The 18,370-nt window shown below is 37.0% G+C and overlaps 1 long non-coding RNA gene across 1 annotated transcript; it reads left to right on the top strand.

Moving 5' to 3' along the window:
• The first annotated feature begins 10,493 nt into the window (after positions 1–10,493).
• LOC133529499 (uncharacterized) lies at positions 10,494–17,244 on the top strand. The gene is made up of 2 exons (XR_009801145.1): positions 10,494–14,185; positions 17,104–17,244. It is a non-coding gene; the product is annotated as an uncharacterized LOC133529499 (long non-coding RNA).
• Positions 17,245–18,370: the final 1,126 nt, after the last annotated feature.

Here is an 18,370-nt window from a genome sequence, read left to right as displayed (position 1 = left end):
ACTTCGTTTAAAGTTTAAAACTTGATAGATATTTATGTTAAACAATAAAGAAAAATATTATACAAAACATAAATAGACATACATCGTATATCGTAATTAAAAATAATAACAATAGGTGTACTTTTTACACGTGCAGCCTGTGGAGCAAATTTACAAAAAAAAAATCGTACAAGGCCCTACAAATTCAATATAATAATGCGTTCCGGGTGTTGATGGGGCTGCCGCGCTTTTGCAGTGCGTCACAGATGTTCGCTGACGCGCACGTAATATGCTTCAAAGCAGCAATGCGCCTGCGAGCCGCATCGCTGGTACGGCGCGTGCGCGCCAGCCCCAACACCATCCTCACTATGATTGCGGATAGGATCGACTGTCCGTACATAATGCATTGTTGCGGGCTTCATAAGCCCAGTAACAGTGAATCGTTATGATTTTAGTTAAGATATTTATTGTTACTAACATAGTTTTTACACATGCGCTAACATTTTATGAGCCACATGCGCTTGAAATAAACGGTAATTTAATTTAATTTTAATTTATATTGAAAATGTCTACTTACTTTTCCTATCTATCGGAAGAGCAAAAACGATATTTTTTATTAGTTTTGTTGTTTTCGTGACGAAAATATTTCTTTCGGATACATTTTGGCATAATCGAGCGCGCGGCGATGTGGCGTGCTTGCGTAAGCGCGTGTGACAACCAACTGGCTTGCTTTTGTACCGTGAACGGGACGAGATTCGTAGGTATAAATCCAAGCTCGCACGGAGAGTTCCATAGGCCTGCTATTACTCCAAAAGCTCCCTATGGACCAAAAGTAACTCGAATATCTTCGTTATATTGTAAATTTTATTCGAATGTCGCATTTCTAAGACTAAATATTTTCATAAAGGGAAGCAAAAACTCAGGCAACGCTCATACAAAAGATTGGTAATTAATACTTAAGCCTCTGGTAACAAATGTCTTGTGTGGGATCTGAACCCACGACCACCGGAAGTCCCATCCAAGACAGTGAATTTTTCCACTTTTAATCTTGAATACAAGTATTTAATACAATAATAATAAACTTAATGGATATATACAGAGGATTACTATAACTAGCTTAAATCTAAAATAGGCCCTTGAGGCATCAAGGATGCTGGCGGCATTTCCTCTTTGTATCGCAATACTGATACTTTCAATTTGTTATTAAGCTTAATACCACCGTTCGCAGACGTTTCTGCTTCGAACAAAATTAACTTAAGCCTCTAGTTCATAAAAAGCCATATGTGGCATTTATAATATTCATCTCTGCTGACAGCTATTCAAGTTTCAAATTTACACAAATAATTGTATATGACATGCACTACGAGTAGAAGGTTAATTACGTGTTGAATTTGTGAACCATAGTTTTAGTACCGACTATAGTTGGATAATTTTAAGTAACCTTTGTAAATATTACGAACGTATATTTTCCATCGGGTTTCCACCATTTAATAGTCGTAACTACTAAGCCAAAATCCATGAATGCGGTGTCGAGAAAGATCAGAAAAAAAGATACCGACGAAGGTTTTCATTGTTACGTCAGGAAGCGCGATATTCTCTTTTGGTCCCTCAACGTTCTGCAAACAGCCTACGGTTAATCCGGTTATAATATTAGCTGAAAATTGTTGAGCATTAGAATTTTCGTTCGTCGTGACATCTATTGTTAAATAGCACTGATAAATCCACTACTTGACGCTAGATGTCGACTGCGAAAATAATAGGCGTTTTGGTAAGAAAACTGATGTATAGAGTGAGCACTATGGTCTTGGTAATTGGCGCGCATCTCATGCTCAACTTCTATTTATGTCACATGCACCTAAATAAATAATTTCTATTTCACCATTTAGCGTGAGTGATCTTCAAGGTCATATCAAAACCCGTTCATACCCATAACAAATAATTCTATTCTTATCTGAATCGGGCTCCAGGATACTGAGAAATATAATAAATATGAAACCTCTTTCGTCCCCATCCTATTATTATTTACAATAAAATACGTGTACAAACATATAGACCAAGCTAAGTTGGCAGTGATTATTATAGCCCAGCCTGTGCAAGTGTTAAGTAAACATCATAATATATTCATATATAGTCTCGGTTACAAATTCATTTACTTTAAAAGACACTGCACCTAGTTAATCTTTCTAGTTTTCCCCATTGGTTGACTGGTAGAGAAAGTCTTAAGGCATTAAGTCCGCCATTTGTACCTTCATGTATTGTGCAATAAAGATTAAATAAATAAATAAATAAACAACTTCATAGAAGTTTGACATTTAAAATAACACTTGCACACACTTGCGGCTGTCGAAATCGTTGCCAACTTATCTTGTTCTGACTCTATTAAGATATTATTGTCAATCGGCAGATATTGACTTGCAATAAAAGTTATCCTTCTACCCATATTCCGTTCTTAATTGAGTACCTACCTAATCCCGCATTATTGACGAAGGCAATATCTAGTTTTTGCGACGTCGAAGTCTTTTGAAACCCGGCCTTCCAAACTAGAGGATCACAAGTAGCCATGCTCCCGGAAATTCCCGAGAATTCTCGGAAATGAGCACTTCTATCCAGTATCGGAACTGATGATTCCTGGGAGATCTCGAAATTTAGTTTAATTGATTAAACAAGGTTTAAATCAATTATAAACATCAATTAAAGGTCGTACCAATAATATGTTATTGCTGCACGAGCGTTCCTTGTATTTTCTTTGATAATTATTAAAACAGTTTTGTGTGTAATACTCAAATCTAATATATTGGACTGATTTATTGAGCAGCGATAAGTTAGTGCTTAGTACTTACGTTTACCCAAATAGAATCCAATAATTCTAAGTGAACTCAAAAGTTAAAACTTATTCTATGCCTAACTACATGTCTATCTAAATCGATAAGATGGCTAAAGCAGATACTGTCTGCTGTAGAGTCTAGAGCGATGGAAGCTTTACTGCCAGTACTTATATGACACCACTCAATAGACACCAGTGAATCAACCACCCAAGTAGTCCGATGTATAGTTGTGTCGTTCTCGAGAACGTTCTCTGTTTTGTGTGGGGAACGTTCTCGCTCGAGAACATTTCTCATAGCAAATGGAGAACAGTGGACAACTAACGAACCGGATATTTTGCCTCTTTAGTATTAAAACGTAGAACGCGCTATTAAATCGCTAATATTTGGGATGTCACTCATAAAATATGGTAATTCCAGCCATTCTAGGAGAAATGCAGAAAAATTTGGAGCACAGAAAAATCAGATGCACTTGTCTAAGATCTTTTTCCAATGTTCATTGCGTCTCACATTTTCCTTAATGAGAGTGTGAGACGCAATACACATTCGACAAAGATCTTGGACAAAATGTAATACTACCCTTAGGCCATTAATTTATTTATTTTCATTTCATTGGATTTCATTAACACACTCGATACGCTTTAAATATGTTGCAGTGGTTTTTTTTATTGCTATGTGCCTACAGGTTCGGTAATATTTTACTTAAAATTAAATCTTTTATTTTCAGTCTCGATATTTCCCGATTTCCCGGGAATTCCGGAGACTGATCTTAACCCAGTCGCGGTAAATTTAAAACCTGTCCCGGGACTGATTTTGCATGCCCTAATCACAAGTCCTTATTGGGCATCAGCTCAAATCAAGTGTGTGAGCTACTTGAGCGATAATTCCTACCCTACTCACGTTAAATGTACACAATAATCCATTACCCAATACAGAAAACGCTTTTTAACAGACTTAACAGGAAGATTTAGTATTGGTACCGAACTGCAAACATATCAGTTCCATATAAAAGGGAGGTTTTTAGGGTTCCATAGTCATCCAGGAACCCTTATAATTTCGCCATGTGAGGCTGGAGGGCAACTAATTCCAAGATGTGGTGCAGTACAGACTAGATTTCATGAAAGCGATTCCCATCTGACCTTCAAAGGCAGAGGAGAAACTAAGCCTTTTTGGGTTTCTTCATGATGTTTTCCTTCACCTTCATAAAATAAAATAAAAACCGTATTAAATTCTTAAACTAGAATAGGCCTCTAGGTTTTAATGTGACTGACTATACTAATAAAGAAAATACAGTAATAACGAACTAAAGATTTGACTCAATTTATAAAACTTTATTACTTACTTAGATAGGTAAGTACTTAATTTTCTTCGACGCTGGCATCAATACAAAACTTAAGATAATTCTACCAATCAGGACGATTATTTTAGCTGTTGTTTTTCGTTGAAGCAAATCATCGTGAGGAAACCTGCGAACATCTGGGAAGAAACTTGGTACGCGTGAAACCTCACAATTTCTCGTGAAATGAGAGAGGTCTGTGCCCCGCAGTGACTTAAGGTACTGTTCGGGTTTAGACAACAGCAGCATTATTGCTGCCATGCAGCATACACATGTGAATATCGATTTAAAACAAACGTGTCGGTTTTAATTTATCACTAGTCGTTGCGAAATTCCTACTTTCCGCACTTGTATCATAAAAGACTTTCCAAATGGGTGGTGTGAAAAATAATTTACACACTTACATAATATATGAGTATTACTTCTGCATTCAATACTTCCAATACGAATGCGAAGCGTTGGTGCTTGGTAGCCTAGCGGTAAGAGCGTGCGACTATCAATCCAGAAGTTGCGGGTTCAAACCCCGGCTCGTACCAATGAGTTTTGGTGAAGGAAACCGTCGTGAGGAAACTGGACTAATCCCAATAAGGCCTAATTTCCCCTCTGGGTTGGAAGGTCAGATGGCGATCGCTTTTATAAAAACAAGTGCCTACGCTAATTCTTGGGATTAGTTGCCAAGCGGATCCATCGGGATCCCATGAGCCGTGGCAATAAGCCGGGACAAACGCTAGGAAGAAGATTCAATACGCCCAATGACACTTGTCAAGTGTCACTTGACATCATTCCGAGTTTCGTCGCGCTTTAGATCGTGGGTTAGAATGGCTAATTAATCTTGAAACGCTTTTAACCACAATTTTTCAGTCAACTTCCAGTAGTCCACGTGCTACTTGTTAAGTCCAGCTATCGCTTTACTAGAGCTAATAAAATCACCACGACAAACTGTATGGTTAGTACGAGTCGTATACTGTCTTGTGCTAACCATACAGTTTAAGTCGTATATAAAAATCTCCTAATACCTTGACACTGGCGAAATTATCCCAATGGCCTGAAGCCATAATTTTAAAAGAATGTATAGGCCGTGAACAATCGAGTAGCATCTTGTAGGTACATTCTAGAGCTGTGGTTAATATCGATACTGATTTTGGCCAATACAAAGGTGAAGCTCACACTTGAAATGTGTACCGTGAATCCCGGAAAGCGTCAATAGCCTCAGGATAGAATAGCGATACTTATTGAACCCGATTATGATTTAGTTATTTGTTATTGGTTTTGATCTTGTTATTATCTTGTATTGACAAAAGTCACAGTTCATCTCACTCGCAAAACCAAAACGCGATATCTAATAACACGTCCTCCAGTGTTTTTCTGTCACACCAATCACCATGAGCCATCGCATGGCCATATAAAGGAGGCTCGTAGGTCCTCTGTTGCTCTGTCGTGTTTTAGATGTTTGTCTCGGCTGTGTCCCTGTGCTGTTTTTTGCCAGGTGAGATTGCTATAAGAGGAAGCATCAGCATTTACTATGTTCACACTGTTTAGTAATAAATCAACTATGAGGGCTGGTTGAGTCGCAGTGGCATCACGTATTACGCATTCAGTTTTGCCGGCCCCCAGACTAGTTCGGCCCAGTGCTTAAGGTCGTCTCTGTGTTGGTCGTGGCCTTGTTTTATTAAACCGCCTTTTTTACAGTTGAGTGCGTGGTTTAGGTCAAAGTTATTATAATAGTTTTATTGTACTTTTTAAGTAGCTATCAATTTATTAAAATTAATTCGTACGCATTATTATAAATGCATAAAAGTTTCTTATCTTCTGAGAGAATAGTTTAAAGATCAAAACCGTAACAATTTTTTAAATCGGAAACGACCCTCATTGTCCCTTTTCCCGTTAAGCGACCTTGAAACAAGGGTTGTCAAGCCGATCCGATCAATTGATCGGCAATGCCAAGCGCCGTGTTGGTGCCTTTATTGCACGCTGTTGCTTAGCTTCACATAGTGTTATGGATTGCTAACAATTTGGAACTTTTTTTTCGGTTTCTGATTGATATCTAGCACATGAACTCTGAAAACAATACACTCCTGTTTTTAGGGCAGTTGTATTAAACACAAGGTATTGACAGAATAAAACATTTGCAAACCTATTATCGCTAAGCAAAGCAATTCAAAGATAAATATATAATCCGACCGAGCGTTAGCGAAGGCCTGCGTTTCAGCTTGGGCAAAAACGGTTTCATGTGTCCGGATATTCTCCTCTACAGATCGCTATTCTCAAAAATTCGTGAAATTTTGTGAGCAGATTTGTTGTTTAAATAGATTTTTTGTAGATACAGTTTTTGGATTTTTTCCAAAATGGTGAAGTCATACATATATTCAGTTTTAAGCTACGCTCACGTAGTCTACACAACAGTCTACAGCTCACTGAGCCATTTAGTTAGCTAGTTGTAACTCAAAAATAGGGCCAGTGAGTGCTGTTCTGGAGACCTCGACTGGGAAGCCGAGGCTACGGAAAACCTCGAGCCAGATGGTCGGACGATATCAGAAAGACGACAGGGCCGACCTGGCATAGAACCGCCGTATACAGAACAACATGGAAATCCATGACAGTGGCATACAGCAGTGGATGCGAATATGCTGAGAAGAAGAAAAGAAGAAACTCAAAAATAGATTTTTATGTCAGGAAATATACGCACTAAAAATACCTCACCACGTACCGACCTGCTGTTTCAAGATAATAATAACGTCCCTGAAGTTTCACACTATCTCACATCAAGATGATATTACAAGCTTAAGCGTAATATTTTCAAATTTTCAAAGGCTATGATTTACTGCCATGTTTGAAGAAGGTTCTCTCTATACATAACTTATTCAGTTTCCTCATTTCGTCTTAATAACATGGATTAGTGAAGTAAGTATCCACTCATCAAAGTGGTTACAAATCTGTTTGGTATCCAGCCACTAAGATGCGTGACGAAGAGAAAATACAGGGGGTATATTCCGATTTCAAAATATGATACCAACATGCGTTCGAAGTTATTTACTTATATAATATCTAGGTGCATAGAGAACGAGCTGAGATTGGTATCATGATAATCCTCATCTTCCTAGCATTGTCCCGGTATGCTAAAGTGTCTAAAATTCAGGCTAGAATGGTTCGGCCAGGGCCCGAATCGTTCTAGCATGAGTCAACCTTGTAGGTGTTGTCCGCTCGGCAATTCAACCCTCAAGGGGCCACTTAATAGTTCGCGGGACGGCATCGGCCTGTCAGTTGTTCGGAACTGTCAACTTTTTGTTCTATCTGAAAGTCCGATACCGTCCGGCGGACTGTTAATCAGGGGGCCCCTTCAGAATTGGCACAGACACAAAAAAAAGTGTTAAGAAAATACTAGAGTTTTTGCGAATGCACAAACAGTACAAAAGGGAAACTAAACTTAATTAGGGATAAACCGATTCTTTAGGGTTTTCCTTCACCGAAAAGCAGCTAGTGCCTACTACCTACGTAATAAATGATATTTCGAAGTTATTTAAATCCAACGGCAAGAGCCAAAGTTTCAAACCACGATCTCCTGTTTAGAAGCCGCACCATGCATATATGATGTGCGTGGATATTTCTTAACGGAAATTATCCCGTAAGGAGGTGAAATTTACTATGGAAATGGAATGTGGATGTACTTATATTACAGTAATTCGTTCGTTAATATTCGTTTAATATTTCGGCGGTTTCGTGGGAATCTGCCGAATCCCGCCACGGAACAGGGGGTGCAACAGAAAACTTCCTCGCTAGAATGATTTTTAGATTTTAAGATTTTTATTATTTTATGCATGTTAACTAGGTTATAAGGTATATATCTATGGCATTAGTTGCCTGAAAATAAATGATATTTAATTTTAATTTAATTGTCAAAGTCACACGAACCTACCACCATAAAGCCGCTCCCATACAATCGAAGTTGCGCTTTCATTTTAACACATTTACCGCTGAACTGCGGCCGTAGCGCTACGTCGTAGCCACATGAATTTCCAAATATGTAGCGAAAATGCTTCGTAGAGGCAAAACACCAACATGTCGTGTTTAGCGCTGAATGGGTTAAATTACATAAAACTTGGCATGAACATTTCCGTAACATACTTATCCCATCAAAAACATTTTCATATAAAATGCTGCCAAAACGAAACGTAAGGCTCACACTGACAAAAAGTTATATCTCTTGTAGAGCCAAGCTTCTAACTCTACAAGCCCTAACTTCACAAACTCTACACCTTAATCAAAATAAATATATGACTTGGCCGTTTCGCTACCGTCACATGGGTGTAAGGTGAGAAATATATTCAGTATTCATTATTTTTATTATACGATACTACTTGTAGTAACCAGATTTACGTCTAATTAGTTTTTTTTCATTGTTGTGGTTTCTAAAGGGGCCCACTGATTAACAGTCCCCCGGACGGTAAGTATTGGCCTGTCAGTTGTTCAGAACTGTCCATTTTTAGGGTTCCGTAGCCAGATGGCAAAAAAACGGAACCCTTATAGATTCGTCATGTCCTTCTGTCTGTCCGATTATGGCACAGCCACTTTTTTCCGAAATTATAAGAACTATACTGTTCAAACTTGGTAATTAGATGTATGCTATGAACCGCATTAAGATTTTTACACAAAAATAGAAAAAAAAAACAATAAATTTTGGGGGTTCCCCATACTTAGAACTGAGACTCAAAAAAAATTTTTTCTATAAACCCATACGTGTGGGGGTGTCTATGGATAGGTCTTCAAAAATGATATTGAGGTTTTTAATATAATTTTTTTCTAAACTGAATAGTTTGCGCGAGAGACACTTCCAAAGTGGTAAAATGTGTGTGTGTGTGTGTGTGTGTGTCCCGTAACTTCTAAAATAACAGTATGATAAAACAAAAAAAATGATATACATTACCATGCAAACTTCCACCAAAAATTGGTTTGAACGAGATCTAGTAAGTAGTTTTTTTTAATACGTCATAAATGGTACGGAACCCTTCATGGGCGAGTCCGACTCGCACTTGGCCGCTTTTTTGTTCTCACTGACAGGTCGATACCGTCTGACGGACTTTTAATCAGTGGGCCCCTTAAAAGTCGCTGGCTCAAGCACTAAGTTTAAATTCTGAATAACACCTTTTATCCTTCGAGTGTACATGAAGAGTAATTACGCTGCTGCTTTGAAAGGATTAATTGCGTAGGATTTTCAGGACTAGCAGTCTACAAAGTGAAATATTAGAAAGGTGAGCTTATAGTTATAAACTTTATAAATTGTAGTACCTAATTTATTTAACCCATTTATTATGAAACGAACACATCTACTTTATATACGTAGTATATAACTTAAGATTTAGTATAGTACATTGTATTAGGTTTAAAAATAATTATAAATAAACATCATTTACATTTTTAACTGTCTTTTACTACTGGTCACTTTCCAATAACTGGCCACCTTATACATGTACCTAATATATGCCCGTACCCGTCCTTCACAATACACTTGATCGGGTGCTATTATAGTATCATGTACATAACAAGCAAACGGGAGTACCTTCACATCGCTTTGTATGTCTTTTTACTATGAAGAGATGACTTTTTGCGATAACTCAAAAGCGGCTTTACTGATCAAGTTCGCTATAGTTTTCATTGAATGTCTACATTAAATTGGTAAGTGGCGGGATCAATGGGGCGTTCTTAGTAATCTGCGAAAGACAGTATTAACTAGGCTTGAGTCGGTCAGGACGGAAGAACCAAAAGGAATGAAATCCCACCACGGACCGAAAGGAACTAGTTCATTTTAAGCGCTCTTAATCGGTCTCGGTCCTTTAGTTCCGTAGTCGGTACGTCGGTACCTAGTAACAAATAGTCTATAGCGGTGTCCCTCTCGCACACTAGATAACGACAGCCACGGACCGGATCGATTTAGCTAGCTCCTTCCTTTCCTTCAGATCTCGAGATTTGCTCCTGAACTTAAAGAGCAAACTAGTTCCTTTGACCGAAATCGGACTGATCGGAGCGCTCTTTTTAAAAACCGAGTGGGCACAACTCTAGTAGACTAGTATTAACGACAAGTAATTTTTTTTTTTTAACTTGGTAACAGTGCTCGTAAAGGTGTAGATCCGCAAGAATATGCACTACCCTCAGTACGAGCTACACCACCGGCTATAGTTGGTTAATCAGTCTCCGAGCAATCACGCATCTCTTAGCTTATATACACAGATATGCAAAATACTTTGCATAGTGTAACCGTGTGACCTATTGGATCTATCAAATAAATACAATTCAAACTTGGAATTTACCTATTTTATGGAAGACAAACGCTTGCGCGTTCTATCAATCTCGACGCCATCGCCTTCATTCTCGATAGATCCAACCAGTAGATCCAAGATGGATCTAGTGAGAATTTTTTTGTTCGTTAGATCCAACTTCCGGCCGATGGATCTAACGAGAACTTCTTTTAGTAATAGATCCAGTTTAAATGACAAATGGATCTAGTGGGAATTCTTTTTATCGCAAGATCCAATCTTGTATCAATCAAAAAATCTGTACCTTGTTAATTCTACTTGAATTAAACGATAGATCCAATATCATTGTGAGCGCTGGTGGCTTAGCATTTTCGCGTCCGGTGACGAAACTGGAGGTTCCTTCGGGATGCAACCCTCGGGTTCCTTTAATTCGGTATTTTTTGGGAAGCAACCGCCAACTTAAAATGAAACCGCCAATCGCTAAGATGAGGAGTAGATCCATAATTATTTTGAAAACGCCGAAATTTTGAAACGTAATAAATATAAGAGCCTCGGTAGAGAGTACCATTTTGTATCATTTGGCGTTGAAACTCTAGGTCCATGGGGTCCCAGCGCGCACAAGTTTTTTTTGGAGAAATTGCGAAACGTCTGGTTGACGTAACTGGTGACCGAAGAGCTGGCAGCTTCCTCGCACAACGTATCAGTCTTGCGATACAACGAGGAAATGACGCCAGCATCCTTGGTACAATGCCTCAAGGGCCTATTTTAGATGTAAGCTAGTTATAGTAATCATCTGTATATAGCAATATGTATATACTAATTGTAAATAAATAATAAATTATTATTTTTAATACGAATAAATAATAGTTTATGTTTTTATACTACGTTGGTGCAATCAAGCATATGTCCCGTTAACTTAATAATCTCGTTGAGCTCTGGCAACCTTACTCACCGGCAGGAACACAACACTATGAGTAGGTTCTAGTTATTTGTGTGCGGTTTTCTGTAAGTTGGAGGCACTTTCCCAGTTGGGCTCTGTTCTAGATCTGGAATGACATCCCTACCCTACCACACAAAGCGAGATGACATTCACAGTGCCCTTACCTCTCTTTTCTTTCCTCCATACCCGGTCCAAAATCTGAAAGTTTGTTGATTGTATCTACATAAAAGAGAACATGCACTGTTGTATGAAAAATGTCTGTCTCCTGTACAGGTCGTAATTCTCAACTGGTTCTCGTGAAGTTTTAAGCTTGTCACAAAGGCTGTCTACAGCAGCTCACAGAACCACTAGTTGTAAAATTATTTTAGCCGAGCTAAATTCCAGCTGCAAAGATACATTTTACTAGATTGCTTGTTGTAACGCATTTCTAGGTCCTTTAGCTAAAGTAGCTATTTATAAAAAGATGCGTATATGTAGTTCTTTACTTGGACAATATTTTTATTTATTTATTTTAAAATTTGATTAAGGCTAAAGGCCCATATTATAAATACCTTATAGACTTACATACATATGGGACATGGAAAATGGGCAGTGTCCCATGGATGTATACTGTTGAAACATATGTCGATTATAAGCTATTAATCTTAGTTTTATTTTAATGTATGGCACTAACCTTAGACAACTTGCAGGGACAGAGCTATACAAAAAAAAGAAGTCGCGCATATAAGCAGTTATATTTCCTTAAACGCGAGATATAATAAGTTGTAACGTATTTTATTAGAAAGAATATAAAATATACTTTATTCTTCTTGTATCAACACCAATGGTAAAGTATTTAAAGAGACACAATTTACAGTTAAACAAAAAACGATATTCTAAAAATTATTATACAAATGCCATGTATATCACGTGAAAAGTATTTGTATAAGCTATTTATCGTATAATATAGCTGATATCAAACGGTTGCAGGAATCGAAATAAAAACATTAAATGAGTTAATTAATTGTAGTTAATTACGCTTTAACTTTTCTACTCAACGCTAGATGTCGCTCTAGAGCAAAATTCTACTTGACGTAAAACATTTATAAATTGCGCTAATCTCGTCAGTCTTACTCCATCATTTTAAAAAGTATAGACAGATGACCATTGTTTATGGATTTCTAAAGTAATGTCAAGATGACTCTTAATGTAACATTGTCAACATTAATTGTCAAAACACGCAATTTAAAATATTCAACATGGTAATTACAAAATAGCGTATTTGTAATGCGTTAGAATTGTGTCCAATCGAAAGACTCTCCATTCCATTGATCTCAGCGAGTATGCTCTTGATGACCTTCACTATTCATTGGGTAGGTCAGAAAAATCTATTATTTTTTCTCGTATAGCTGCTATAGCGTTCGACTCCATGGAAAATAAAGGCTCCAAATTAAATTAAAAATGTAGCATATATACAAAGTGTAATTTAGATAGTATTCCAGAAAAAATGCGCCAATGTAAATGCTTAGGTACCTATATCGTATTGTCGAACAAATTCATATCTACTTCTGATCTACGCGACCTTGAAGTGGACTGTCCTACCTAACCATTTTTCTAAATTATTACAATTTATTTATATTTTAATGTACTCGGGTAATGTTGCAGTTGCACCAGCACCAAATATATGCTGTGAACCAGGTATCCAAGTGTTTTCAAGTGACGGTTAACGTTTCCAAAGCAATTTTTCAGCAGTTTTTAAGTTGTTCTTAGGACACTGAGGCTATTGAAGGTTTGGACCTTCAAGAAAACACTCCAACTTGGACTGGCGGCATCAAAATGGAGTACGTACTGTTTCAAAGAACTGGGTGTAAGTAAGTACATTTGATGAAGTGGAACTGCTGATGTTGAGTAAGTTCTTAGGGTACATTTGTGTCAAAGTCCTGTTCTGATGACTGATTTCATGAAGAGTCGAAGGAATTCCTAAATTCTTATAGATATAGCTGAGTCATTTTTGGATTTTCATCAACTCACAAACATTTTTATTAAAATAAAGTGACATTTGACGAAGTGCAACTGCTGATGTTGATCAGAATGAGATTTGCCAACTCACGCCCGTTTTGGTTTATTTATTAATTTTGTAGCAAGTAAAGTTCTTAAGAGACATTTGTGTCATAAGGTAGAGTTCCATGAGGTGGATGAGTTCCATGAGAAATCGAAAGAATTCCTCAAATCTTATAGGCATATAATACTTTGACTACATTGGAACTTTTCTACGCACGCGATTCTTCTTTGTTAAGTTTGTAGCAAGTAAGTTCTTAAGAAACATTTATGTCAAGGTCCAGTTCTAATGATGGATACTATGAGGAATCGAGGGAACACCGGAGCACCTCAAATATTATAGGAATACGTATAGTAATTTTACATATAGTTATTTAGGTAAGTTTCGATTCGATCTTCCCGTCTAGACTGGCCTTAAGGTATAATGATTGTCTATGACTTGGGTATAAGAAAAAAATTGACATTTGTCATATTCGATTCGATGTCATTTACAAAAAGCAATTTTATTCAAATTAAATATCTAGAATCTATTTACAATAACTGTAAATTATATTTAAAAAACATATAAGTAGAGCTAAGTTTCCCGTTATATAAATTTAGGTAGTGTTGCGGCTTCGAATCCATACACAAGATATATATGAATGCGACGTTTGTACTTGAAAAAAATGTTATAGTCCAGATATATGGTTGTGGTGCAGGCAGGCACTGCATGTTACTCCAGAAGTTATATGTAAGCGACTACAGACAACAGCGGCGGGCTGCTCTAAGCAGGAGATCGATGTGCTTCACCACCAATAGTGTATCCAGAGGGTTGCGTTTTAAGGTCAGTAACCTGTAATCGCTGTATGTCTCCGCTTTGCCCTAGGAACGTAGCTCTACATTACAAGTAGATTAAGACACTCAGAATGATGGTTTGGTGATTTGGGATCCGTAGTCAAAGTGGCAAAAATGGAAACCTATTCTTTTGGCGTTATATGCGTAAATTTTAATGGTTTATGTGTGTGTGTGTGTGTGTGTGTCTGTGTGTAATTTTATATTGCTGTTACCTGCATAGAGATAGGTTGCTTTATTTAAAACACTTATACCTATTTCCCTACTAATATTTTAAATGGTATGTCTATGTGTCTGTCTGTCTGTCTGCCCGTCCGTCTGTCCATCCGTCCGTCCGTCAGTCCGTCCGTCAGTTCGTCTGTCCGTCTGTCCATCCATCCGTCCGTCCATGTGTCTGTATGTTAGTCCGTCTGTCTATCTGCCCGTCCGTCCATCCGTCCGTTTGTCCGTTAGTTTTTCAAGCTTAAATCACTGAACCGATTTAGCTAAAACATGTTGCGGAAATGCTTTGAGTCCCAGGCAAGGACAAAGTAATTTTTTGTATCATCGAACTTGTCCCTGAAGGTTCGATTATACCTGTATATAGGTACCTGCCACTTTACTTATCTATTTATAGTATTAGAATATTTTATATAAAATGTAAGAACATATATATAGTTGATACAATGACCATGACAAGTTTTATTTTGACCTCACGATTTCTGCCATACTATTCTGATTAGTTAAATATCATGTAGCGTGGACAGAGCCTCACAATTTGGAAGAATACTAACTTTCAAGTACATGGAGGCTTAACGTGATCACGGATTTGTTGACTATAATCAGTATTGATTCCACACAGTCCTCACTGCATCACGAATACTTTAGATTAAAACTGAGACTAGGACGACAGTCCTAGCCTATTGGTTATGATTCGGTTTGAGAAGTTAGTGGACCTGGGTTCGAGCCCCGGTGAGAGCACTTTATTGATTGGTTGGCTTATTGGTATTGATTGATTGATTGTTTTACTTGTTGTACTTCAGTGGGATCCGGGTTCGAATCCTGGTAATTGTCTGATTAGTGCTACCGAATAGTTTTTGGTAAAATGCAATAAAATAGGGTAAAGGAACTTATTAGCTTGATTTTTTACCTATGATTATTATTGTGATGTGAACTAATCAAGCGGCTCCAGGTTCGAATCCTGGTAAGAAAAGGTGCTCGATCCATTGTTGCATCAACAGAGCCTGCGCCGCCTTGTACTATATAAAAAAGAGTAACAAAATTAAGACTAAGGTTCGGTATTAAATTAAATTAAATTGAATCATTTTTGTTTCGACCAACTTATTGGATCATAAATTATAACAATCGATACTAATATTATATATATAATATTAGCCTATTGGTGGTGACTTCGACTGAGAAAATTTGTCCTGGGTTCGAGGCCCAGTGAAGAAACTTAAGTGGTTGTTGCATTTACTTGGTTTACCGGCGTTGCCGTTTTACCCGCGTTGCCTATTACAGACATGCATTGCGTAAATTTGGACTAGGCCGATGGGTTCAGTTTGTTGATATTGTATTTGTATAAGAAGTAACGGGTTCGAATCCTGGAACTTATTTGATTAGTACTACCTAATGGCTCCCCAAGTGCACTGCAATATTTATTAGATTTTGTTTAGTTTTATATTAATTATGATTTCTAAAACAATTCTTTGAAATTCTGATATTTTTGTGATTTTTCCTTACAAGGTACTTCTACTCGTATTTCCATGTAAACATGTGTCTTTTTTGACTCTTGTGTAACACAGTTTATTGAAAAATATATGTTTTTGATTGTACTTAATACGAATAAAGTAAGCGGCTCCAGGTTAGAACCCTGCTAAGAAAACGCATTTGATTGTTTTTAACAAATAACTTAGAAATATTTTTTCCATTTCACAATAAATAGAGATAACCAAGTTATAGACAGTTCTAAAGTAAAATCAATTTATTATTCACAATTACTTAAAACTTTCCCTTAATGTGTTTAAATGTTTTTCTTTTCATTGGCGAGACGAAGTTTACTACCTCCAGCTCCGTTGCTAGCCAAATATCATTGAAGCGGCGGCGGCGTCACCGGCGTCGTTACCGAATCGAGAAATGCCTAGCGCAAGAACGAACACGAACCATGCCACGCTCACGCCAATACATACGGTGTTAGTATTGACAAGACTAGTAAATATAGTTAGAAGACTGACAGCCCCCATACAACGCCGCGAGATTGTCAATGTTGTAGATTAGATTAAGGTTTATTTTTAAATTTTAGTTATTTGCATGTGTCAACTGATACCCCGCTGCTATTTATAATTTCTTAACATTAAAATTGGACGTGACTGACCGCTGTTATAGTCTCTAAATTAGGTAGGTAGATTCAAACATAAAGAAAGCATTTTGATCCCTTAGAAAATGTTCAATAATCTTAAAACTAGAAGGTGCCCTGAAATATGCAAGCATGTTTACGCTTATACTGTTATCAAAGACGAATTTTAAGGTTATAAATTGTATAAAGATGACACCTGCCACCGTAACCTTCATGTATAAAAATATTATTAGGTGCGTTTATTATGTTTTAATTTTACTTTTGTGCATATTACAGTCATTTACTTTGGCCAAGAGCAAATTTTACAGGAATGCCTATAAAAATAAAACACCTATACATATAAGTGTAACCAGTCTTACTTATGTTTGTTCTGTGGTTACAACAGTCCTAGTCAAGCACCTATCTGGTGCTTGCCTACAAGCGAAATCCAAAACAAAAAACATAATATTGGACGAAACAAATAATCTGTTCGACTGTTCGATAGGTGTCTAGTCTTAATAACGGAAATGAGTATGTTCGCTTGAAATCGCGACTAAGTAGTCAAAAGTCTAAGCTTATCCCTATTTTAATTTCAGAGATACACGTAAAATACAAGCATTTTCATGCGTGACTACTGCAAAGAACGTCCTTCGTAGAAGTTCGCACTGCTGAATGAAGATAAAATATCGTTTAATAAACTATAAACTGTACATAAGAAAATAAAATACAGAACAGAGCTAGTTTTGGTATGTATACTCTTTCCTAAACTTGTGACTGATAATATTAAGCTTATCTTATGTGTATTCTAAGCATGTTCTGTATTGTGTATTCTAATGTACATGAATTATTTTTGTGTGGTTATTGGCCATAAATCTACAGATGGACATGTCAAAGTGGTTAAGTTAGTGAAGTAATAGTTGTAAATTGCATAAGATCTTTATAAAATAACTTTTAATATAATTATTTATTAGGAGGCAGGATAAGTAGGTTTGATTTAAGATGTTGATTCAAATCTGATAATATCTAATATGTAGTATAAGATAAATGAAGGTCACGACTCGATCTGTTTCGACATCTAGGGTTGTCAAGTTTGCGGATCATACCGGTACGCCCACAATGATCGCAATTCACCGACGTGCCAGTAAGCGCAGATAAATGCAACTGAACAAGTAAGTGATTTAGACCTAAGTAAGCATGTTACGGACACATATGTAATAAAGGGGAGGTATGTATGTATCGGGCAAACGGTTTGAAACAGGGGGCAGTCTAAGAGGCATTAGGCATCCGAAACGATGAACTACGCCATCAGATTTAGTAAAAAGTTTCTATGTCCACTATCATGTGTGCCCTCTTTTTCGCATAAAGTTGATTGTCATATACTTCGCATAAAAGTCATTATTTTAATATTTCAATTTCGCCTACAACCAGTTTTCCTAATATATTTTTCGCATATATTCTTTAGCCGTATATAAGTCGACTGAAGTTTGATTTTTATACCTATTAAAATGTAGGATGTACCGATTATGCGTATAGAGATTCGACATTAAAAAAAAATTCATCCATGAGATGGATAAGCTTATGCGTAAAAATATTAGGATATTAGTCAATTTATTTGGATCAATAGTTACACCAAACTTTGTTATGCGAAGTGAAAATAGGCAGGACAAAGTTATGCATTTTAATATAGACCCCCAATAATATCATATCAGTAGGTACGTTATAGGTTTGTTGTATACTTAGATCAGTCTTAACTTAACACGGAGTGCATTATGCGTGCGAATGACGAGGCGATACGGAGATGTCAGTTTTTTCCTATGATTAGATTATTGCACTGGCATCACTTTCTGGATTAACACTGGCAAA

The sequence above is a fragment of the Cydia pomonella genome, chromosome 21, assembly GCF_033807575.1.
Source record: "Cydia pomonella isolate Wapato2018A chromosome 21, ilCydPomo1, whole genome shotgun sequence".
Lineage (NCBI taxonomy): Eukaryota > Metazoa > Arthropoda > Insecta > Lepidoptera > Tortricidae > Cydia > Cydia pomonella.
Note: the sequence above shows the minus strand (reverse complement) of the source record. Positions and strands in the feature narration are given on the sequence as shown.